Source organism: Bufo bufo, chromosome 4 (assembly GCF_905171765.1).
Source record: "Bufo bufo chromosome 4, aBufBuf1.1, whole genome shotgun sequence".
NCBI lineage: Eukaryota > Metazoa > Chordata > Amphibia > Anura > Bufonidae > Bufo > Bufo bufo.
The window spans coordinates 492,256,316-492,281,033 of NC_053392.1; positions in this window are offsets into that span (position 1 = coordinate 492,256,316).

Consider the following 24,718-nt stretch of genomic DNA (forward strand, 5'->3'; position numbering starts at 1 on the left):
ATTATGAAATAAATTTTTCCTGGGGAAACCGAGCCAACCTAGGGGAAAGGGATGGGTGGGGGGGTTCGTTATTTTTTTTTTTGTGAAATGGAATAATGATATGATGGTAAATATATTATTGTCAATGGTAATTATGTAATACTTTTTGTATGTACTTTTTTTATATTGAAAAAAAAAAAAAAATATATATATATATATATAAAAAAAAATGTTCTAAAGCCCTTTTTGGCGTGTATTAGTGGCAGAAGAATATATATTATTTGCCGTTCAGCGGTGCATTTATATGTTCTAAAGCACTTTTTGGCGTGTATTAGTGGCACAAAAAAAAGTATTTGCCATTGTGTGGTGAAGTAAGTAAATGACAGCCCTTTTTGGCGTGTATTAGTGGCAAAAAAATATATATTTGCCTTTCAGTGGTGCAGTTATATGTTCTAAAGCCATTTTTTGCATGCATTAGTGGCACAAAAAAAGTATTTGCCGTTGTGCGGTGAAGTGAGAAAATTGCAGCTTTTTTTGATGTGTATTAGTGGCAAAAAAATATATATTTGCCATTCAGCGGTGCGATTATATATTCTAAAGCCCTTTTTGGCATGTATTAGTGGTAAAAAATATATATTATTTGACGTTCAGCGGTGCAGTTATATGTTCTAAAGCCTTTTGTGGCGTGTATAAGTGGAAAAAAGTAAGAGCCTATTTGCCGTTCAGCGGTGGTTATATGTTCTAAAGCCTTCTTTGGCGTGTATTAGTGGAAGAAAAAGGGCCTATTAGCAGTTGTGTGGTGAAGTGAGAAAATGACAATTTTTTTTGGGGTGTTTTTAATTTCCTTTATATTTATTTATTTGATCTAACAGTATATCAGACAGAGAAGTGCCAGGCCCTACACAGGGCAGTGGCAGAGGTCTAAATGTTAATAGTGAATGAAAAGGGGCACACTCAGATGGGGGCACTGAATTAGCCATGGTATACAATTTAATAAGACATCTAAAAAGATAACAAAACCCCTAAAAATGGCATACAATCATACATAGAAATAGCCCTATACAAAGGCAGCACCTATATAACCTGTACTGGCTATACACCGCTTGAGGAGCAGGTACAGCTATGCCCCTGGCTGCTCAAAATATATCCAATGATAAAGATGAGATCTGTATCAGCTCCGCACTATGAGTGCACCAGATGGTGAGTCCCGTATACAAATACGCTGTAATGTGAATAGCCGTTACACTGTAGAGAGACGTGTAGCAATTCGTCTACTCAGACTTTTGGCTATCCCAGCATCATAGGAACATACTCCAAATGTAGTCCAGTTCATACACGTGATAAGTTCATAATCAGTCACTTATTGCAGCTCAAAGATATGCCTCTGTAACAGTGCCCAGTGTATGCACAGCTACAAAACAAACTCCTCACAGGGGCAGGGTCTTACCCTTCTTCACTGCGACTCTGCAGCGCTGATCCCAGGCGGACGCACACCAGCGGCGTCCCACGTGGTGTGCTAGACCTCAGCGTGGCGTCCCACGTGACCTGGTTGCTCGGGAGACCGGATGAAGCTGAAGTGGCGTCACTAGTGAGGGACGGCTTTCACCGGATCCAAATGTTACCGACTTTCTTTCTTTATCTCTTTGTATGTAGATATTGTCTCTGCTGGACTAATGAGTCGAACGCTCACTCCTTACGCCAGACGCGTTTCGAGGTGCTATACCTCTTCCTCAGTGGCCAACTGAGTGAGCGTATCCTCACTCTTATATAGGGGACAAATATTCCCATAGTGCTTCACTTTGTTGTGCATTACTAAACTATGAAATGGAGTAGGATCTCCACAATCTCATGCATTCTCAAATCCTGGTGTGAAATCGGCCAATATACTCTAAAATGCCCAATCACATCCTAAATGGCATATATTATATATAATAAAATAAAATGATAAAACATAAGCATCCTAGCATATTTGGGATTGGAGAAAATAGAATAAGTCACACAGTAGCGCAACAAAAATCACATTAAAAAAACGCAATGAAAAATCGCATAGGTGACACAGTAGCGCCGCAAAAACGCACCGAAAACGCATCAGAATTAACTGGCGTCTAACATGCGGTTCTGCTGTCTTTGGGTTGCAATTCCCCATCATAAGTAGGGTATTTGTGAATATGTCAACGTAAACCTTTTGGGTCTGAAAGGAACGCATCAATACAAAAAGAACGTTTTCCCTGCGGTTTTGCTATATGTTTTTTTTTTTTATGAAATTCCCTCGAGAGACAAAGCTCATGTACATTCATTCCTCAAGATCCCTGTAGGAAATGGAACATCCTGGATCCCAGAGAGGTACATGTACAAGGAGAGCTATCAGATAGGGAGGGGAGATCGGAGTGTCGATAGACGACCAGACTCCGATGTCCCATCACCACCGGACAATCCCCCAGTCCTCACAGAAATCCAAAGACTTTCATTTCAGCATTTAAGCCCCTTGGGGTCATCGTGTCAAATTCGAAGATCCTTCGTGATTCTTGTCTAGACATGTGCGCTATGTGATTCCCACCTCTCCAAGATTTCCTGACTTTCTCAATCGCCATTAATCTTAGACCGGTGGGGTCACAATTGTGCATCAATTTGAAATGTCTCGACAAGGAATGTGTATCCAAACCCTTCTTGATATTTGAGATGTGTTCAGCTACCCTCTTTTTGAGGGTTCTTTTTGTTCTTCCTATATACTGCTTTCTGTAATTGCATTCGAGCAAGTATATAACATCCGTGGAGTCACATGTCAAACAATCTTGTATATCCAGACTAAAGGAGTTGGCTACAGATTCCACTTTAATAGTTTTCTTAGAGAAGGTGGTGGTCTTACAATTGGCACATCTACCGCATCTAAAGAAGCCTTTTACTGCCAACCAATTGTCTTTATTCTGAGCCTCATTTTTTCTTTTAACGGTTGGGGCTACTTTCCCCGCCAAATTTCCTGCTCTCGTGTATGTAATCTTTGGGGCCTCACTTAGGAGAGGGCCTATCAATTTATCATTTAGTAGGTGGCCCTAATGTCTCCGTATTATTCTTTCCATTGTCCTATATTGAGAGTTAAATGGTAGGACAATTCTCAAGGCTTCATCTTGTTGTTGAGGGGAGCTGGCGGAGAAAAAAAATCTTTCCTTTCCATTTTTTTCACCTTATCCAGTGAACTGTCTATTACCTGCACTGGATAATCCCTTTCTAATAACGGTTATCTCAGACGAACTGCTTCGTTTTCAAATTTACTATCTTCAGTACAATTCCGTTTCAATCTCCGGAATTGACTGGTGAGGACATTGATAAGCCAGCGCGGTAAGTGACAACTAGAAAACCTAATGAAACAATTTTTAGTGACTGGTTTGAAGTATGTGTTACAACATAATTTGTCCTCTTGGACACATATCTACAAATCCAGGAACTCTACCCTTTCTTCACTTGTATTGGGGCTAAACACTAGGGGCCAGATTTATCATTAGCTCAGGTCAGAATAATGGAGTGAAAAAGTCCCAAAAAAAGTCCCAAACGCTAAAACTGTGCACAAATTTGCGACTTTTTTCTGCTCTGCACTATGCTTGCCAGTTTTCTGAAAGTGGGTGCGTTTTCTTATGTAAATGAATCTCTAGACAGATTTACTATTGGGACTATTTAAAAAGTCGCAAAAAAGTCACAATTTCACTCCAGTGAGGTCTGAAAGGACTTTTTAATAGAACATGCAACTTTTTCATAAAAACGTGCGACTTTTTCGTAAAGATGTGCGACTTTTGTAAAGCTGCTTACTGACAGATAAACTGCTACCGTCAAACCACATTTATTACAGTCTTAAAGGGCCGATCATACAAACCGGATTCCAAAAAAGTTGGGACACTAAACAAATTGTGAATAAAAACTGAATGCAATGATGTGGAGATGGCAAATGTCAATATTTTATTTGTAATAGAATGTAGATGACAGATCAAACGTTTAATCCGAGTAAATGTATCATTTTAAAGGAAAAATACGTTGATTCCAATTTTCACGGTGTCAACAAATCCCCAAAAAGTTGGGACAAGTAGCAATAAGAGGCTGGAAAAAGTAAATTTGAGCATAACGAAGAGCTGGAAGACCAATTAACACTAATTAGGTCAATTGGCAACATGATTGGGTATAAAAAGAGCTTCTCAGAGTGGCAGTGTCTCTCAGAAGCCAAGATGGGTAGAGGATCACCAATTCCCACAATGTTGCGCAGAAAGATAGTGGAGCAATATCAGAAAGGTGTTACCCAGCGAAAAATTGCAAAGACTTTGCATCTATCATCATCAACTGTGCATAACATCATCCGAAGATTCAGAGAATCTGGAACAATATCTGTGCGTAAGGGTCAAGGCCGTAAAACCATACTGGATGCCCGTGATCTCCGGGCACTTAAACGACACTGCACCACAAACAGGAATGCTACTGTAAAGGAAATCACAGAATGGGCTCAGGAATACTTCCAGAAACCATTGTCAGTGAACACAATCCACCGTGCCATCCGCCGTTGCCAGCTGAAACTCTACAGTGCAAAGAAGAAGCCATTTCTAAGCAAGATCCACAAGCTCAGGCGTTTTCACTGGGCCAGGGATCATTTAAAATGGAGTGTGGCAAAATGGAAGACTGTTCTGTGGTCAGACGAGTCACGATTCAAAGTTCTTTTTGGAAATCTGGGATGCCATGTCATTCGGACCAAAGAGGACAAGGACAACCCAAGTTGTTATCAACGCTCAGTTCAGAAGCCTGCATCTCTGATGGTATGGGGTTGCATGAGTGCGTGTGGCATGGGCAGCTTGCATGTCTGGAAAGGCACCATCAATGCAGAAAAATATATTCAGGTTCTAGAACAACATATGCTCCCATCCAGACGTCGTCTCTTTCAGGGAAGACCCTGCATTTTTCAACAAGATAATGCCAGACCACATTCTGCATCAATCACAACATCATGGCTGCGTAGGAGAAGGATCCGGGTACTGAAATGGCCAGGCTGCAGTCCAGATCTTTCACCTATAGAGAACATTTGGCGCATCATAAAGAGGAAGGTGCAACAAAGAAGGCCCAAGACGATTGAACAGTTAGAGGCCTGTATTAGACAAGAATGGGAGAGCATTCTTATTTCTAAACTGGAGAAACTGGTCTCCTCGATCCCCAGACGTCTGTTGAGTGTTGTAAGAAGAAGGGGAGATGACACACAGTGGTAAAAATCACCTTGTCCCAACTTTTTGGGGATTTGTTGACACCATGAAATTCTGATTCAACATATTTTCCCCTTAAAATGGTAAATTTTCTCAGTTTAAACTTTTGTTCAGTGATTTATGTTCTATTCTGAAAAAATATTAGAAGTTGGCACCTCCACATCATTGCATTCAGTTTTTATTCACGATTTGTATAGTGTCCCAACGGAATCCGGTTTGTAAATCTGACTTGGCTAAAACTGACTTTAGCCATATGTGAAAGTGGAGTGAGCTGTCAGAGTCATGATAAATCTGGCCCTAGGTTCCTCTCATTGGTATTGATGTTTTTCAGAAACATATCCAACGACTCGGGTATATCTCGCCAAATGAATAGTTTCATTAGGTTTTCTAGTTGTCACTTACCGCGATGGCTTATCAATGTCCCCACCAGTCAATTCCGGAGATTGAAACGGAATTGTACTGAAGATAGTAAATTTGAAAATGAAGCAGTGCGTCTGAGACAACAGTTATTAGAAAGAGATTATCCAATGCAGGTAATAGACAGTTCACTGGATAAGGTGAAAAAAATGAAAAGGAAAGATTTTTTCTCCGCCAGCTCCCCTCAACAACAAGATGAAGCCTTGAGAATTGTCCTACCATTTAACTCTCAATATAGGACAATGGAAAGAATAATACGGAGACATTGGGGCCACCTACTAAATGATAAATTGATAAGCCCTCTCCTAAGTGAGGCCCCAAAGATTACATACACGAGAGCAGGAAATTTGGCGGGGAAAGTAGCCCCAACCGTTAAAAGAAAAAATGAGGCTCAGAGTAAAGACAATTGGTTGGCAGCAAAAGGCTTCTTTAGATGCGGTAGATGTGCCAATCGGATAGCTCTCCTTGTACATGTACCTCTCTGGGATCCAGTATGTTCCATTTCCTACAAGGATCTTGAGGAATGAATGTACATGAGCTTTGTCTCTCGAGGGAATTTTATTAAAAAAAAAAAACATATAGCAAAACCGCAGGGCAAACGTTCTTTTTGTATTGATGCGTTCCTTTCAGACCCATAAGTGTTACGTTGACATATTCACAAATACCCTAATTATGATGGGGAATTGCAACCCAAAGACAGCAGAACCGCATGTTAGACGCCAGTTAATGCTGATGCGTTTTCGGTGCGTTTTTGTAGCGCGCCTGTGTGACCTATGCGATTTTTCATGCCGTTTTTTTATTGCGATTTTTTGTTGCGCTACTGTGTGACTTATTCTATTTTCTCCAATCCCAAATATGCTAGGATGCTTATATGTTTTATCATTTTATTTTATTTTATTATATATAATATATGCCATTTAGGATGTGATTGGGCATTTTAGAGTATATTGGCTGATTTCACACCAGGATTTGAGAATGCATGAGATTGTGGAGATCCTACTCCATTTCATAGTTTAGTAATGCAGAACAAAGTGAAGCACTATGGGAATATTTGTCCCCTATATAAGGGTGAGGATACGCTCACTCAGTTGGCCACTGAGGAAGAGGTATAGCACCTCGAAACGCGTCTGACGTAAGGAGTGAGCGTTTGACTCATTAGTCCAGCAGAGACAATATCTACATACAAAGAGATAAAGAAAGAAAGTCGGTAACATTTGGATCCGGTAAAAGCCGTCCCTCACTAGTGATGTGACTTCAGCTTCATCCGGTCTCCCGAGCAACCAGGTCACGTGGTACGCCACGCTGAGGTCTAGCACACCACGTGGGACGCCGCTGGTGTGCGTCCGCCTGGGATCAGCGCTGCAGAGTCGCAGTGAAGAAGGGTAAGACCCTGCTCCTGTGAGGAGTTTGTTTTGTAGCTGTGCATACACTGGGCACTGTTACGGAGGCATATCTTTGAGCTGCAATAAGTGACTGATTATGAACTTATCACGTGTATGAACTGGACTACATTTGGAGTATGTTCCTATGCTGCTGGTATAGCCATAAGTCTGAGTAGACTAATTGCTCAACGTCTCTCTACAGTGTAACGGCTATTCACATTACAGCGTATTTGTATACGGGACTCACCATCTGGTGCACTCATAGTGCGGAGCTGATACAGATCTCATCTTTATCATTGGATATATTTTGAGCAGCCAGGGGCGTAGCTGTACTTGCTCCTCAAGCGGTGTATAGCCAGTACAGGTTATATAGGTGCTGCCTTTGTATAGGGCTATTTTTATGTATGGTTGTATGCCATTTTAGGGGTTTTGTTGTCTTTTTATAGGTCTTATTAAATTGTATACCTTGGCTAATTCAGTGCCCCCATCTGAGTGTGCCCCTTTTCATTCACTATTTACTTTTTTACTCTGTGCCTGAGGGTTGGCCAATAAGGTGAGCACCTTATCCATCTACGGTGAGAGGTTGAGCCGCTGGGATTTCTATTTCAGAGGTATAAATGTTGCTGGTGCAGGCACAGGTCGCAGCAGAGTAAGGGGGAGTGGCAGCAGGAGTCGCAGCGAGAGGCCTGAGCTGCCAGTGTCATCTAGCGGTTGTGTCTTGACCAGCAACCCAGCGTTCCTTGAATGGTTGACTCGATCATCCACTTCCTCCCAAGTGACATCAGACACCCCCAGCCAAGAGTCAGTGGGTTCATCAGAAACAACCCCTAGTTGGTCCGGGAATCAACCTGCCTCTGTCCTTTTATTTTCCCTCAGCCAGACAAGTAGTATATGCTGTGTGCTCAGCTCCACTATACAACGAGGACGAGTTACTAGATGACAGTCAGCAGCTACTGGCCAGCCAAGATGTGGAGGAGACATCCGCCGCTTCCTCCGGTAGGTGGGCAAGTAGTGATGAGGAGAGTGGAGTGGGAGCTGGTGTTGTGAGCGGTCAGGAGCTCCTGACCCAGAGACCGTTAAGTAGGACATCAGTGAAGTGCAGACAGTACTCGATGATGATGATGTAGCTGATCGCACTTGGGAGCTGGGTGAATTAGGGGCTTCATCATCATCGGGAAAAGATGGTGGCAGCTTGCCCGTGAGGCAGCAGTGGAACGAGCAAGTTGCTAGCGTGGCCTGGAGTCAGCAGGGTGGCAGCAGTGGGAGGTCAGGAGCCAAACATGCCCGGGGTAGACCACTCGGTTCACAGGGGCCTACCTGCACGGAAAATAGTGGTGCAGGGGTTCACAGAAGCAGCGGCAGTAGCAGTTAGTCAGTGCGGGGGTAAAATCACCTACTCGGCGGTGTGGCAGTTTTTTGTTAAGTTGCCAGATGAGGAGGTGAACATGTCCATTTGTAGAATCTGTGGGCAGAAGATGAAGCGTGGCCAGGGTGCCACCGCCCTGTGTCAACATATGCAGCATCACCATAAAGTGGCCTGTGAGAACCATGACTCCAATGTGGTGGTCCAGCCTGCCGCAGCAACCGCTGCATCACCCAGTGGCACCTGATTACATGCAGTCAAGGCTCCACCACCTCAGCCGAAGGGAGCTGTCTGTCCTTCCCATGATCTGCTGGTCCTGATGCTCCTGCTCCTCCTCGTCAGTCATTTCGTCAGCAATCGATCACCGAAGCTATTGCCAAGAGACAACAGTATGCGTGCACTCATCCAACGGCTCAGAAGCTGAATGTGCTCCTGGCCAAGTTGCTGGCGCTGCAGTCCCTCCCTTTCCAAGTGGTGGACTCTGCACCTTTCAGAGAACTGATGGCTTATGCCGAGCCGAGGTGGAGAGTCTCAAGCCCAGGGGCGTAGCTACAGGGGGTGCAGAGGTAGCAGTCGCTACCGGGCCCAGGAGCCTGAGGGGGCCCAAAGTCCCTTGTGCCATATAAGAGGACACTGGTATTATAGAAAGTACCTGCTGGTCAAGTTACACCTCTGGCTGAAGGGAAGGGGTTAGGTCAAGAATTTGGATTGAGGGGGGGTGCTGTTTCAATTTTTGCCTCAGGTGGCACGAAGGCTATGTGCTTCCCTGTCCCTTGCCACAAAGTAGGGGGCCCAAGCTGAACTCTTGCACCAGGGCCAATGAGCCTTTAGCTACGCCCCTGCTCAAGCCGTCATTTCTTTGCAAAAAAGGCAGTACCAGCCCTGCACATGTAAGTAGAACAGAAGATGAGCCAGTTCTTGAGCCTGTCGGTGTCTGCCAAAGTGCACGGCAGCGCCGACATGTGGAGCTGTAACTACGGTCAGGGACAATATATGTCCTTTACAGCCCACTGGGTGAATGTGATTCCTGCACAGCCACACAAGCAACTTGGTCAAGTGACGCCGCTTCTGCCTCCACATTCTCACGCCGCTGGTCCTGCGACAATGTCCGCCTCTGCCTCCTCATCCTCCACCGTGTCCTCAGCCTCCACTGCAGGGACAATTCACAGTGCCCCTCCAGCATACCACATGTGCAGGGAATGTGGGTCTCATGCTGTACTGCACCTTGTTTGCCTGGGCGAACGGAGTCACACAGGGGAGGAACTGCTCCATATGCTCCATATGTTGGACCAACTATACGAACAGAGAAAGTCCATAAAAGATTTCTTATTAATGATCCAAGTGGACAGGAGTACTACCCTGTGTAACTTCGATGTCAGCCAGTGGCAGCTAATGCGTGACACCTGCCATTTGCTCAGGCCCTTTGAGGAGGCCACTTTATTTGTCAGTCGCCAAGACTACAGGATGAACATCATCATTTCACTTCTTCATGTCCTGGAGCAGATGCTGGTAAATCTGGCTGGTCAGGGGACTGGAGACGTGGCACCTAGATCTCACGGCCACTTGAGCCCTGTGGGGGCTGAACTGGAGAAGGAGGAGGAGGAAATTGGAGCACAATCAATGTGAAGCAAAATGTGTGATTTTTATACACAGGTGACAGGAGAGGAGGAGCAGGAGCAGCAAGAGGAGCTACAAGGCGATGAGGAAGACGAGGCAGAGGACTCAGACACACCATGGCAGTATGCAGTGGAGATGGAGGCAGGGAGTCCCTCTGAGTCACTTGCACAAATGGCATGATGCATGCTCAGTTTCTTTCGTAGTGACAGCCGAATTGTCAGCATTCGGCAGAAGGATAACTTCTGGCTCTCCACCTTGTTGGACCCTCACTACCAGTCCAAAATGGGGGCTTTTTTACACCTGCTGAGAGGGAGGACAAACTGAACTACTATAGAGACATCCTATGTAGTCAGTTGGCCGCTGCCTATCTGCGCCATCGTCCATCCTCTCGCAGGTCCGACCGGGGGGGCCCCCTGTGCTCACATTCCTCTGCTATGGCTGCTCCATCAGCAGAAACTTGAGTTTAGAGTGACTGATGAGCAGCTTTCTTTACCCGCCTAGTGAAGAAACTACTCACCAGCAGCAGCAGCTAGACCTGGAGCAGAACCTGAACCAGCAGGTGGTGGCATACTTGGACAGCACCCTGCCACCCCAAATTGAATATCCGCTGGACTACTGGGCAGCCAAACTGGATTTGTGACCACAACTGGCAGAATTTGCCCTGGAAAAGCTGTCCTGCCCGGCCTATAGTGTGGCATCAGGGCAGGTGTATAGTGCGGAGGGGTCCATAGTTACCCCTAGAAGAACTCGCCTGTCCATTCTAAATTTGGAGAGAATGACCTTTGTCAAGATGAATCAGGCGTGGATGAGCCAGGATTTCAACCCAGCAATGCCTGATGCATCAGACTAGATCATCCATGATGTCACACCAACACTTTGACAAAAGAGACCGTTTTTTCTGGCTACCTGCTACTATTCTGATGCTGCCACCCACCTGATGTCACACATCTGATGCCAAGTGCTCCTTCTTTGACCCACTATTTTCAGCTGGTACTGGTATTGCCACCCACCTCCCCACTCTGTCACCGGGTCACTCTGTGATCCCCTGATGCTGCTGCCACCTCCATACTATGTTACCTTGCCACTCTGTGGCCTCCTGATGCTTCTGCTGCTATCTCCACACTCTGTCATTGTGCCACTCTGTGGTCTCCTCATACTGCTGCTGCCACCTCCAGACTGTCATTGTGCCACCCTGTGGCCTCCTCCTGAATCTGCTGCCACCTCCACACTCTGTCATTGTGCCACTCTGTGGCCTCCTGATGCTGCTGCTACCTCCACACTCTGTCATTGTGCCACTTTGTGGTCTCCTCATGCTGCTGCCACCTCCACGCTGTCATTGTGCCACTCTGTGGCCTCCTGATGATGCTGCTGCCACCTCCCCTCTGGTCTCCTGATGCTGCTGCCACCTCCACACTGTCATTGTGCCACTCTGTGGCCTCCTCTTGATGCTGCTGCCACCTCCACACTGTCATTGTGCCACTCTGTGGTCTCCTCATGCTGCTGCCGCCTCCACGCTGTCATTGTGCCACTCTGTGGCCTCCTGATGATGCTGCTGCCACCTCCCCTCTGGTCTCCTGATGCTGCTGCCACCTCCACACTGTCATTGTGCCACTCTGTGGCCTCCTCTTGATGCTTCTGCCACCTCCACACTGTCATTGTGCCACTCTGTGGTCTCCTCATGCTGCTGCCGCCTCCACGCTGTCATTGTGCCACTCTGTGGCCTCCTGATGCTGCTGCTATCTCCACACTCTGTCATTGTGCCACTCTGTGGTCTCCTCATGCTGCTGCCACCTCCACGCTGTCATTGTGCCACTCTGTGGTCTCCTCATACTGCTGCTGCCACCTCCAGACTGTCATTGTGCCACCCTGTGGCCTCCTCCTGATGCTGCTGCCACCTCCACACTCTGTCATTGTGCCACTCTGTGGCCTCCTGATGCTGCTGCTACCTCCACACTCTGTCATTGTGCCACTTTGTGGTCTCCTCATGCTGCTGCCACCTCCACGCTGTCATTGTGCCACTCTGTGGCCTCCTGATGATGCTGCTGCCACCTCCCCTCTGGTCTCCTGATGCTGCTGCCACCTCCACACTGTCATTGTGCCACTCTGTGGCCTCCTCTTGATGCTGCTGCCACCTCCACACTGTCATTGTGCCACTCTGTGGTCTCCTCATGCTGCTGCCGCCTCCACGCTGTCATTGTGCCACTCTGTGGCCTCCTGATGATGCTGCTGCCACCTCCCCTCTGGTCTCCTGATGCTGCTGCCACCTCCACACTGTCATTGTGCCACTCTGTGGCCTCCTCTTGATGCTTCTGCCACCTCCACACTGTCATTGTGCCACTCTGTGGTCTCCTCATGCTGCTGCCGCCTCCACGCTGTCATTGTGCCACTCTGTGGCCTCCTGATGCTGCTGCTATCTCCACACTCTGTCATTGTGCCACTCTGTGGTCTCCTCATGCTGCTGCCACCTCCACGCTGTCATTGTGCCACTCTGTGGCCTCCTGATGATGCTGCTGCCACCTCCCCTCTCTGTCATTGTGCCACTCTGTGGCCTCCTCTTGATGCTGCTGCCACCTCCACACTGTCATTGTGCCACTCTGTGGCCTCCTCTTGATGCTGCTGCCACCTTCAGACTCTGTCATTGGGCCACTCTGTGGTCTCCTCATGCTGCTTCCACCTCACCAGTATGTCATAAGGCCACTTTGTGGACTTCTCATGCTGTTACCACCCTCCCCACTTCATTACTGGGACACTATTTTGCCTTTAGGCCTGGCTGACATCATAATTTATTTGACCCTTCTTCTGATCTGTCAGAAGGAAGGAAAAATGAAATCCTGTCTATGTAACAGCTGTAAGGCCTGCATGACATGGTCCCTATTTTGCATCAGAATTGTCTTGTGATTTTGTAGCCAAAAGCAGGAGTGGGTACAAAACACAGAAGACATGCAAATATTTCATTCACGTGTCATCTCTGCTTTGGATCCACTCCAGTGTTTTTGGGCTTTAGCAATACTGATGAATTACTGACCAAATGCTCACCGAGTGAAGGCGGATGCTCCACAGACAGGATACTTTTTTTTGGGGGGGTTGTTCTGAGAGATCAGAGGAAGAGCAAAATAATTTGTGATGTCAACACAAACTTACTGCTGACACCCACTCCACTCTGTGGGCCTCTACTTGTATAAGAGTTTAATAGAAAAGGTTCTGTAGACATCTATGTGGAATCAGCTGACGACGGTTTAAAAGGAGTGCGCTTCTTCTTGATGCTAATATTGACTTGTAAGGCTGAGTTCACACTTGAGTTATTGACTCCCTATGCAAGTTACTACAAGGCACAGTGTTCTACACCACGATAAAGGCTTTCTGCAGCCCGGAAATAGGCATTTTTTTTAAGGCGAATCGCCACAAATAATTTTGAATCTAACCAAATTTTTTCGGAAGATTCGGCAAACCGGCCGAATCAAATTTTTTTGAAATTCGCTCATCTCTAGTGAGAACAGCTGGGCTTTAATCAATGAGGGATAAACAACCCTCTGTATATGACTGAGAACCGGCCGAATCAAATTTTTTTGAAATTTGCTCATCTCTAGTGAGAACAGCTGGGCTTTAATCAATGAGGGATAAACAAAACTCTGTGTATGACTGAGAAAGAGGATTTGGAAACGGAAGCCTGCAGAGGCTCCGTGTGGTCTCAGCCAGGAGGGCTGAGGGGCCACAAGGCTGTTTGAAAGCCTGAGTTTTGGGGAGCCCAGCGACGCCTGAGGAAAGAGGGTCGCACGGTCAGAGTTGGGAGGACTTCTAAACCATATCCCCTCAAAGGTACTGGTGTGGTCACAGCCATGAGGCTGCTGGACCGTATGGCTGAGAAAAGCCCGATCGTACCCTGTGTGTGAACTACGCTCTATAGGTAAGGTAGAGATGACCTATGTATTAGGTAGTGCCTAGATGGGCAAGTGTTTATGTTGTGATGTTTATTTTTATGCTGGTGATGAATTGCCAAAATAAAGCACCATTTGGACTTTAACCCCATTGTCTGAGGAGGAATCTGTCATTGCCGACCCCTGTGAGAGAGCGATCCCTTACAATAGATGTAAGCTAGAATATTAACCTACTTAAAGATGAAGCCTATTTTTGGTTTTTCATTTTTATTTTTCCATTTGAAAAGCCATAGCTTTTTAGATTTTCTGTTCACATAGCCATATGAGGGCTTATTTTTTGCCGGACAAGTTATATTTTTTAATGGCACCATTTAATTTACCACGTCTTGTATTGGAAAATGGGGAAAATGTTTTGTAGGGTAAAATTGAAAAAAATTCTAAATCCAAAAAACCTTGATGAAATTGTTATAGTTTTTATTTTGTTTTACAACTTTAAAAGCAATAAAAAACTTGTTCTTTGCATCGCCATTTTCTGACAGCCATAATATTTAAAAATTTTCATCCACAGAGCTGTATGGGGGCTTTTTTTGTGGAACAAGCTGTAGTTTTTATTGGTACCACTTTTGGGGTACATATGACTTTTTGATTTTTTGATCACTCATTGAATATTTTGGGGAAGACAAGGTAACAAAAAAATGTTAACTTGCGTGTTTTTAATCTTTTTCCGTTACGGTGTACACCACACGGGAAATATATTTTTACCTTTTAACCCCTTCACTACCAACGCCGTACATGTATGGCCCTGGAGTGATGGGCAAACATGGCGTCCGCTTGCACGTGCAGCGGACGTAATGGCCGGTGGGTCTCCACTGTTTAAAACAGCGGAGACCCACGGCTAATGACTGCGACTGGCAATAATGCCAATCGTGGTCATTAAAGCTTTAGATGCTGTGATCAAGTGAGATCCTGGCATCTAAAGGGTGAAAAACCCAGAAGATTGCACTTCCGGGCTTCTTACCGGCATCCTCTGCGGCCAATGAGAATGCCGATAATTACGCTGGCCAACATAAGAAATGAGATTATTGAATTAATGGATGTAAAAAATCCATGATTGTTCAGAATTAAAAAGAAAAAAATTGTAGGCTCAAATTCAAGCTTCAAAATCATAAAAAAAAAGTAAAAAGTAAAAAAAAAATATATAATATAAAAGTTTAAATCACCCCCCTTTCCGTATAATAAAAAAATAAATACATAAATAACAAAAAAATATAAACATCATGCGCATCACTGCAACCAAAAACGCTGGTATTGATAAATTATAAAAATATTTCCCCAATATCACTATTGGCGTAACGGGAGAAATTTGCCATTTTTTCATCGCTTCTCTTACAAATTTTTTTTTTATAAAATGTGATCAAAAAGAGACACACACTCCAAAATGGTATCGGTAAAAACTACAGATTGTCCCACAAAAAATGAGGCCCCCCCACACAGCTCAGTAGATATAACTAAAAAGTCATGGGGGTCAGAATATGGTGATGTAAATAAAAATTCAATTTATTTAAATTTTAAAAGTTACAATTTTTACACTATTTAGACATAAAAGCCCTATACATATGTGGTATCGTTGTAATCCTTCTGACCCAGAGAATAAAGGGCACAGGTCAGCCACAAACGTAACACCGTTCGAACAAAACCAGTGAAAAGGTGGTGGAATTGCATTTTTTCCAATTACACTACATTTGGAATTTTGTTCCCGCTTCTCACTACATTGTATGCCATATTAAATGGTGGCATTAGAAAGTACAACTTATCCCACAAAAAATTATTTTTCATACAGCTATGTGAACCGAAAAATAAAAAGTTATGGCTCAAGGAAGATAGGGAAGAAAAATTAAAATGCAAAAACAAAAAAACCTCTGGTATTCTAAGGGTTAGTAATTCAGATATTTTCAGATGTGGTGAGATACCTGTTATGTTTATTTTTTATAGTTTATTTTTAAATGTAAAATTGGAAAAGGGTGTGATTTGAATTTTTAAAGGGCATCTGTCAGCAGATTTGTACCTACATTTGGCAGCTGAAGACATCTGTATTGGTCCCATGTTCATATTTGCCCACATTACTGAGTAAATGAGGCATTGTCATTACACCCAGAGACTAAGATTTCTCTGCAACTGCCACACCCTCTGCACTTTGATTGATAGGGCCAGGCATGATAACGTGTTCACTGCTTGGCCCTATCAGTAAAAATGGAGAGGGTGCGGCAGTTGCAGAGAGCAGAGCCTCTAGATGTAATAGCATATAGAGGCTCATTTGCATATATTAAAGCATATGTGGGCACCTATGAACATGGGACCAAAATAGATGCCGTACATACAACAGATCAGCCAGTTTAATAGGTACAAATCTGCTGACAGATTCCCTGTAATATTATATATATTTTTTTAAACAATAACTTTTAGCCCCCTTAGTGGGCTAGAACCTGTTATCTTCTGATCACTTGTCCCATAGACCATAATGAATTACTTTTATGGTCTATAAGATTCTTACACTTTATACGCCTTCAGAGATGTGCCTCGTGCACGGGTTTACAGTAAAGTTTACCATGACAGGCCTGGGAACCTTGAGTGGGCCCCAGACTGTCATGGTGACCGTTTGGAGACTTGCGATCAGGGCCGGTGCAACCATATAGGCTGCAGCCCTGGGTGAGCGGCTCTTGAGCCGCCCCCAGCGCCGTTACAGGGGGGCCAGGAGGTGGAGGTCCTTCTTAAGTATGGCAGAGCAGGCATCTCCTTACCCTGATGGCAGGTGCCTGCTCTGCCAGTAAATTACCGGAGGAGAGGAGGCGGGCAGCAAGGGAGGCTGTTCTAGCTGCTCCCCAGTCCTCCCTCGTGCGCCCTCTGTGATGCCGGAATATGACGTCATTATGCCCCGGCATACTAAACGGCGCGCTGGAGGACTGAGGAGCTGCACCACACTGGACCCCAGGGAGGTGAGTGTTTAAGTGTTTGACTGAGTGTCTGCCTGTGTATTTATGTCAGTGAGTGAGTGTATGTATGTCTGTCTTTCTGTCAGTAAATGTATGTGTGTCTGTCATTGAGTGTCTGTGTGTGTATGTCAGTGAGTGAGTGTATGTCAGTGAGTGTGGATGTCTGTTGGTCAGTAAGTGTCTGTGTGTTTGTCAGTGAGTATGTGTATGTTTGTCAGTGAGTATATGTGTGTGTTTGTCTGCCAGTGAGTGAGTGTCTGTCAGTGAGTTTCTGTGTGTGTGTGTTTCAGTGGGTAGGTGAGTGTCTGTCAGTGAGTGATTGTGTGTCTGTCTGTCAGTGAGTGTATGTGTGTCTGTCAGTGAGTATGTCTGTCAGTGAGTTTCTGTGTACGTCATTCAGTGAGTGTCTGAGTGCGTGTCTGTCTGTCAGTGTGTGTGTGTGTGTGTGTGTGTCTGTCAGTGAGTGAGTGACATGAGGGGGCGGCAAAATGGATCTTTGCCTAGGGGGGCAAAAATCCTTGCACCGGCCCTGCTTGCGATTTCACTGCAGTGTTTTTGATCAGAAGGCAGTGGAAGCCCCCCTCCTTCTGCCTAATCACACAATTGCCCCGATCACTGTTGACTGCAGCATCTGAGCGGTTAAATGACAGGGTTCAGTATCATCTTCGATCCTTGTCATTGCAGCTGGGTGCCTGAAACTTTTTTGATCTATGTAGACCAATTTGAACCAAGATATTTTTTTTTATTGCAAAGCTTGAGTCACCAGAATGTGGAAAGTTGGTATTAAAGAAGTCAATGGAGATGATTACTACACTTATCCCCTGTCATTGGAGATAGAATAGTACAATTATTTACACGCACGCCACTTGAGAGAGTAACTTACTTATGACTATCAATAGGGTAGTGTCAAATATCTAAAGGGCAGCATATTACACTTACAGGTCTATACTACTAGTAGCCAAAAAGGCACGAAAAAATAAAATAAACTGTTGTGCCATTTAGCTACTATGAGTCCTAAAAGAATTTACCAGCCTCATTATTATTAATATTCAGAGTCTAGTGTATTAATGAGCAGAAAGCACCCCCGCCTCCCCTAGCCTCTCAAGATGGTGATTGATGGGCTGCTGACTATGCATATATAATAAGCAGCCTGTCCGTCAATGTCCTGAGGGGCAGGGAGAGGCGCGGAGGTGCTTGGTTCATGTCCAGTGTATTATTTAGAGGGGCACTAAATCCTGAAAATACATAAACACCACAAATACATTTCGGGGGTCATTTATCAAATCAGATACGTCAGTTTTGTGCTCTAAAGAAGTCAAAAGTCATGGCAACTGTGACATTTTCTGCAACACATTGCAATAACAAGAGCAAATAACAAAGACACAAGGAGATTATGTTACGTTTTGTTCTTTTTTTTGTGTTTGGATTCTGGTTTCAGTTCCCCTTTAATAGTATTTATTAATAACATTTATTTATATAGCGCAAACATATTCTGCAGCGCTTTTGGGCTCACAGCTACTAAGTGGCACATGAACCTGTAGTTATAATATACTTGATATTAAGATGGTAGATACATATTAGAAAGCTCCCATAGAATAAAATATACATTTGTGGTCGGGGCTAGCATGTAAAAGAACCCACCCTCCCCCCCTTCCTCCTAGAAGACACTACTAACGGTTTGAGTTGTGCCATAGCCGTTCTCGTCGAAGGTACACCTGAAATAGGGCATACCCTATAGGAGAATTGTGAGAATGAGGGTGGGCAGGGAGGGAGCGCTGATGACGCCCGTGACAAGTGCATTAAGCCAGCAGGTAAAATACGCAGCAGGGCGCCCCTCCCACAAATCCAGGCCAATAAATCGGCCTTTAATACTTGTGGTCGGGGCTAGCATGTAAAAGAACCCACCCTCCCCCCCTTCCTCTTAGAAGACACTACTAACGGTTTGAGTTGTGCCATAACCGTTCTCGTCAAAGGTACACCTGAAAGAGAGCAAAAAAACAGCATAAAGTTCAAACATATTTATTATGATAGTACAAAGCCAAATTCTGGAAGGCACATTAAATTTCTTGGACAGGGTTAGGAATATACCTATTAAAACATGATGAGCGCCAACGGCCCAATTTACGAATAATATGCGCAGGCACTTGATTCTTAGAAGCAGCCGATGCAGCACCTATCCTAAAAGAATGCCCAGAAATGGTGACCGGGTTGATACCTAAATTTATGGCCAAAATATGCACATGAGATACGAATTGGGAGGTGGAAAGAGCCGCCGAGCCTAAGGGTAACAAAGGACTATCTGCACTGCGGTCAGCCAAAGAACATAACTTCTGCAATACCTGAACTGGACACCATCGGTGCGTAGTGCGGAAAAATTTGATCTGTGTGGGAGGGCCTGACTGAGAAGTTTTGGTTTTCGGTAAGGACAGGATGAAACCCTCTGAGCTAGGGATTAATTGCCTGAGGGCAAGAAAATTGCTTTTAGGGGATGAACTCCCCCGGCCTCATAAACCCATAAAAAGCCAAGTAAATGGCAGCTTTGATTACAAGGCTTTGTAGTACACCGAAGGGGCTCCTATCAAGTAAGTCAGACATGCCTCTAAATACCGTGCCAGAAATGGGTTGTCTGCAGGAGCTAGTACCTGAACTACTATTCCGCAAACCTTTCAGAGTAGCCCTGATAACATGAACTGAGAACAATGACCTTCTCTCAGGATGTGCGAGTGACAAATGATGTTGGACACCAGCTAGATAAGATCTGACAGTACTATGAGAGAGGTTCATTTCTATATGGCAATATCCGATCAAGGACAATATGTAGTCTATCAGACTCAAATCGCCTCGTGAATGTTTCTGTTGGAACCTAAGGTACAAACGCCAACCAGTGTTATAGGCTCTAGATGTGTTGGCTGAGAGTGACCTGGCAAGTAAAACATGGGCAGTAGTTATATATTTATTTAATCAAATATCAGTAAGGCATGATGAGGAATCGGTGTTCCTGAGGCATCGGCTTCGGGGTAAACCTGAAAAAACAGAGGAATTAGCCTTAGCTAATGTGTCGACTGCTACCATCTGAGAGTCATGTGCAAGGGTGCCACAAAAATGAAAATTATTCACTAATGATAATTGAACAAGACGCCTCATGAATGACATTGCAAGTTGTGATTTGGATTTACCACTGCTCAGAATGCCAATGGTGGTGGGATTATCGGAAGCAAATACAACGGTATAGTCTGCCCAAGAACTACCCCAAACGTAAGCTGCAGCCACTATGGGATATAACTCCCCTGCTTCTGCTGACTGAAAACCCCCCGAAATCCTAAACATCTCTGCTGGCCATGTCCCATTTAGCCAATGGGGGCCAAAAATGGCTGCAAAACCAGTTCTGACCAAACCTTTAGAAAAAATAATGGGGGAGTTCTTTGAAACTGCTGGAAAGAACATGGATACACCGTTCCAGTGACTCAAAAATTGATCCCACATGACTAGATCTGCTTGTGCCTGACTATCCAGGAACACCGGACTATCTTGACAGGGAGCTTCAAAGAGGAGTGGTAATAAACGTGCCACAAAAGACCTACCCTGAGGAATGACGCGCATGGCAAAATTGAGCATGCCTAATAGCGATTGTAATTCAACCTTAGTGGTGACCCTTCCAACTGTAAATTGGTGAATGACTTCCTTGACCCTTACTAATTTCTCTACCGGCAATCTGCCGGTCATACTCTGGGTAACTAAAATGATGCCTAGGAAAGTAATGGTGTAGAAGGACCATCCACCTTCTTAGAGGAAACTGGAACACCTAACTGTGAAAAACAGGCTAAGAGATTCTGTAAACCTTCCCGGATGCCCCGTGGAGATTCGATTAGTAGGAAGTCGTCTAGGTAGTGTATAACGTGCTCGCAGCCGAACTTGTTCTCGAGAATCCAGTGTAACGCTTTTGCCAACTGATCGAAAATCCAGGGACTGCTTCTAGACCCAAAGGTTAGTTTAGTAGCGAAATAATTTAAGCCTTTCCACTTAATTCCGTGCCATTGCCAAAGCTCTGGCCTGATAGGAATTAATTTGAAAGCGTCCGATATGTCTGCTTTAGACAGAGCTGTGCCAGGACCTGCTACTAGAATGAGAGCAATCGCTTGATCAATGGAAGCATATACCATACTGACTTCCTCGGCTGGTATAAGGGAATTTAGGCTTGGAACATTATAATTGTTGCAGATCTGTGATCTGCCTAAATACTTAATGGGACGACCAAGTTTATCCACTGACAAGTTCTTCTTGCTAGTTTCCGATGAACCTGCAGTAGGAGCTGAAGTATTGGAACCTGGAACATTGGCAGCGTTGTGACACCATTCCGCCGTATGATAAATCGATTGGCATGAGGAACACGCCGGGGCTTTAAGACCCGCAAAATGCCTACAAAAATTTTCGTGTAGATAAAAAAAAATTAAAAAAATTTTAATTGGCTAAGAGCTGCTGCTGCTTTAGCGGAAAAGGAGCAGTGATAATCATAAAAGGCAAAGCCTCCATATTTATAACCCAACTCCGTGATTCTAAACATGTAGAGGTCCAATTCTTCTCTCCTGTCAGGTCGAATGGAACAAATGATATCTCTATATAGACTAAACGCCAGCACAAATTCCGGGATAGTCAATTTCCTACTGAGCCTGAGATCCCAACCCTTCAGGATGACATGACCACAAGCAATGACCCGATTATCCGAAATATCACGCGTGGCGATTAGCAGAGATGCGAGATTTACGTCCCTACCATGCAGGATGTCCTTTTTAATATTTGCTGGAATAAAATAAGCTGGAGTAGCGAAGTTACCTGAAGTGCTAGCTACTGGTGCAGCTGCGACCGACAACTGTGTAGGTGGTGAGGACATGACCGTGACCCTTGACTCCACTGACTCCAATCTCGATTGGGCATCAGAGATTGAGAATGTTAAATTATTCAGCATAACATGAAGTTGAGACAAAGAAGTTTGGACAGTAGCCATAGAGGCTTCTTGTTGACCAGCTTCTGCTGATACTAACAACCGATAAAGCTCAGCTTTCCGTGCGGTGGCCGTAAAAGGAATGCCTTTTTTCGTTAACTCAGACATCAATTTCGGTACAGTCCAATTCCGAAATGAGGGAATACTGCCGGATTCTGACATCCTGGACCCAAACTCTTCACCAGAAGCGTCCATGATATCCGACACGTGAGACATAAGACTGTAGGAATAAACAAAATTTAACGATATGTAACCTGTACAGTCTGATAAGGCTGCCACCTAACACCCGTGAGCTGAGACCGAAAATGTGTCCGCTGAAGCCGTCATGCAAGAAGAAAACCCCCCCGGTGAAATAAGAACCGCTGAAAGTTAGTGAAACAGGACTTGGGTGCTCCAGTACCAGAAAAACGTACAAACCAGTGGAGAGAAGATCTTACCACAACAACGGAACGAAAGGTCCCTGTAGCACGGCTTCTTTACTGACAGAGGTGAAAAACACCTGCCCATACAAATTTATCAAGACATGAGAATCCACTACCATAAAAGTTCCAACTGGCAGAGTATAGCGTGCCGTACAGCGTGGTAAAATGCACTCCAGTCACTACCAAAGCCGCATGCAGAAACAAACTGCTATGACCTGGGAGCTGTGCGGAGCATGAAAAAAGAATGCAAGCATGGCTCAGCCACAGCGAATAACGGGTAAGCTGTAATTGGACTAGAAATCCACCATCAAGACTCCGAATGCTGCTTAGGATGGGACTGGAGCACACTTTTTTATTTTTTTATTTGCATTAATATTAGCCGCCCAGATAGCCCAACAAGACACTTGCCTCATTGCCCTACCTAACTAGGAGCACGGCGGCCTGTGCCAGACTTTGGAAAGACTGCAGGTAAACAACTAGAAACCTAAATCCATCAAACCTCCCCCCCCCCCAAGTCCCCTAACCTCGCTGAATTAGTTACTAAAACCGAGATGCAGACGGAGTCGCGCTGACTCCTGCCACCTACGCGCCAGTCACGTGGGAGCTGAGCGGGCTGCCGGACTGCCGTTCCGGTGTGGGGATTCTCCTTCCATACCTTAAAGGAGCCGACCCCGCCGACCGGACTGATAAGACGATGCTGCGCTAAGAGGCAGCTATACTTACCAGCAACACGGGCTGCCTAGATGCCGACGGAACTGCAGCGGATCAGGTGATCGGAAGTAGGAGAGATTCTTGCAGCGCTGATGACGCCATTGACCTGTGCATTAAGCCAGCGGGTAAAATAGGCAGCAGGGCGCCCCTCCCACAAATCCAGGCCAATAAATCGGCCTTTAATACATAGCTCTATATGATATGTAGATCCATAGCTTTCACTTTGACTAAACTGTCAATGTCAAGGACACTATAAACTCCAAAACTGTAGACTGATCTGCTTTAGAGTGCCTGCACCCCCTGCTGATTTTGTTGCAGAATTTTCTGCAACTGAAATTAAATTCTATTCACCTGAATGGGGCTTGAAGAAATCCATGTGCTTGCTGCCCCATTCAAATGAATGGAACTGATTTTAGGTTGTTAAAAATTCTGCAACAAAATCTGCAGCTATTCTGGAGCTCATCAATACAAGGTGAAGATCTAGTTAGCTTACTGTATTTTAGGTGCCAGGTATCAACATATTCACCATCAATGATGGTCAGTTCGCAGTGTTCGCCAGCGAACACATGCGGGTTGCCATCTTTAGTAAGGTAGACTCACCCGTCCGGCGATGCACAGGTAAGCCCTTATCTGTGCCTGTGACTGCATTTGATTTCAGACCGGCTCCCGGCACAGGTACAGGTAAGGGCTTACCTGTGCATCGCCGGACGGGTGAGTCTACCCTACTAAAGATGGCAGCCCGCATGAGTATGGATCCCAAAGCATCCGCATGAGTATGGATCGCAAAGCATCCACATTGCTCTCACAAAAGATGAAAATACATGTACATAACACAAAGATAGGTTAGCCTGTACAAATCAAAATAATGTCAGATCTACATAGCAAACCTAATGCTACAAAGGGGATGAAGTAACATACCCACTCAAAGGGTTAACTACCCCTAAGTCGCTTTAGGACCAGGAGAAACATAAGGAAAAAGAAAAAAAAACACGAATATATATAACACAAACTTAAGTCAGGACAATAACCAACCTGTGGACATGTTTGAGGTAGGGTGGTGCAAGTGGTCCAAGAACACACCACGACACGCGTTTCGCCTTGGCTTTGTCAGGAGGCTGACAAGAACATGTATTCACAAACCCTGGCATGGATTACATAGATGTGTTTTGGAGCTCTTCTGAATAGAACAAACATCAGAATGGTGTCTAGATAGATAATACACAAGCTAGTTTTCTTCATTTTGGTGGAGAGCTATTCTTATAAAATGTTTATAGTCGGTTCTACTCCCATACCTTTTTCAGTAGGAGATTTACTACTGAAATGTGTATTTGGAAAGCCCAAAAAATAGCAATGTTATCAAACACACATCAAATAAATGTATCTGACCTTTTGGAGGCAAAATAATAAAATTAAGTTATTTATCATTTTACCAGCTGTCAGACTATGACCCAAACCAGAAAAGTGACACACATTTCTCAGGGATGTTATTAACACCTAAGGATGAAAGATCAGCCATTCAGCTCATCGCTAGAAGCGTTAGATAGTATGCGGTATAGAGAAAAAGGTCAGCAGGAGATTTACTAAATCTAACCTTATATTTGCTCACTTTCTCTCGATGAGTCATTGTGGTCAGGTTTCCATTCCCTAGGCAGTACCAGGAACAAAGTGCATTTTTACAGTATGATGCCCCACATCAAACATCTCCTCTGTGTACGGCCATCAGCTTCTCAGAGTT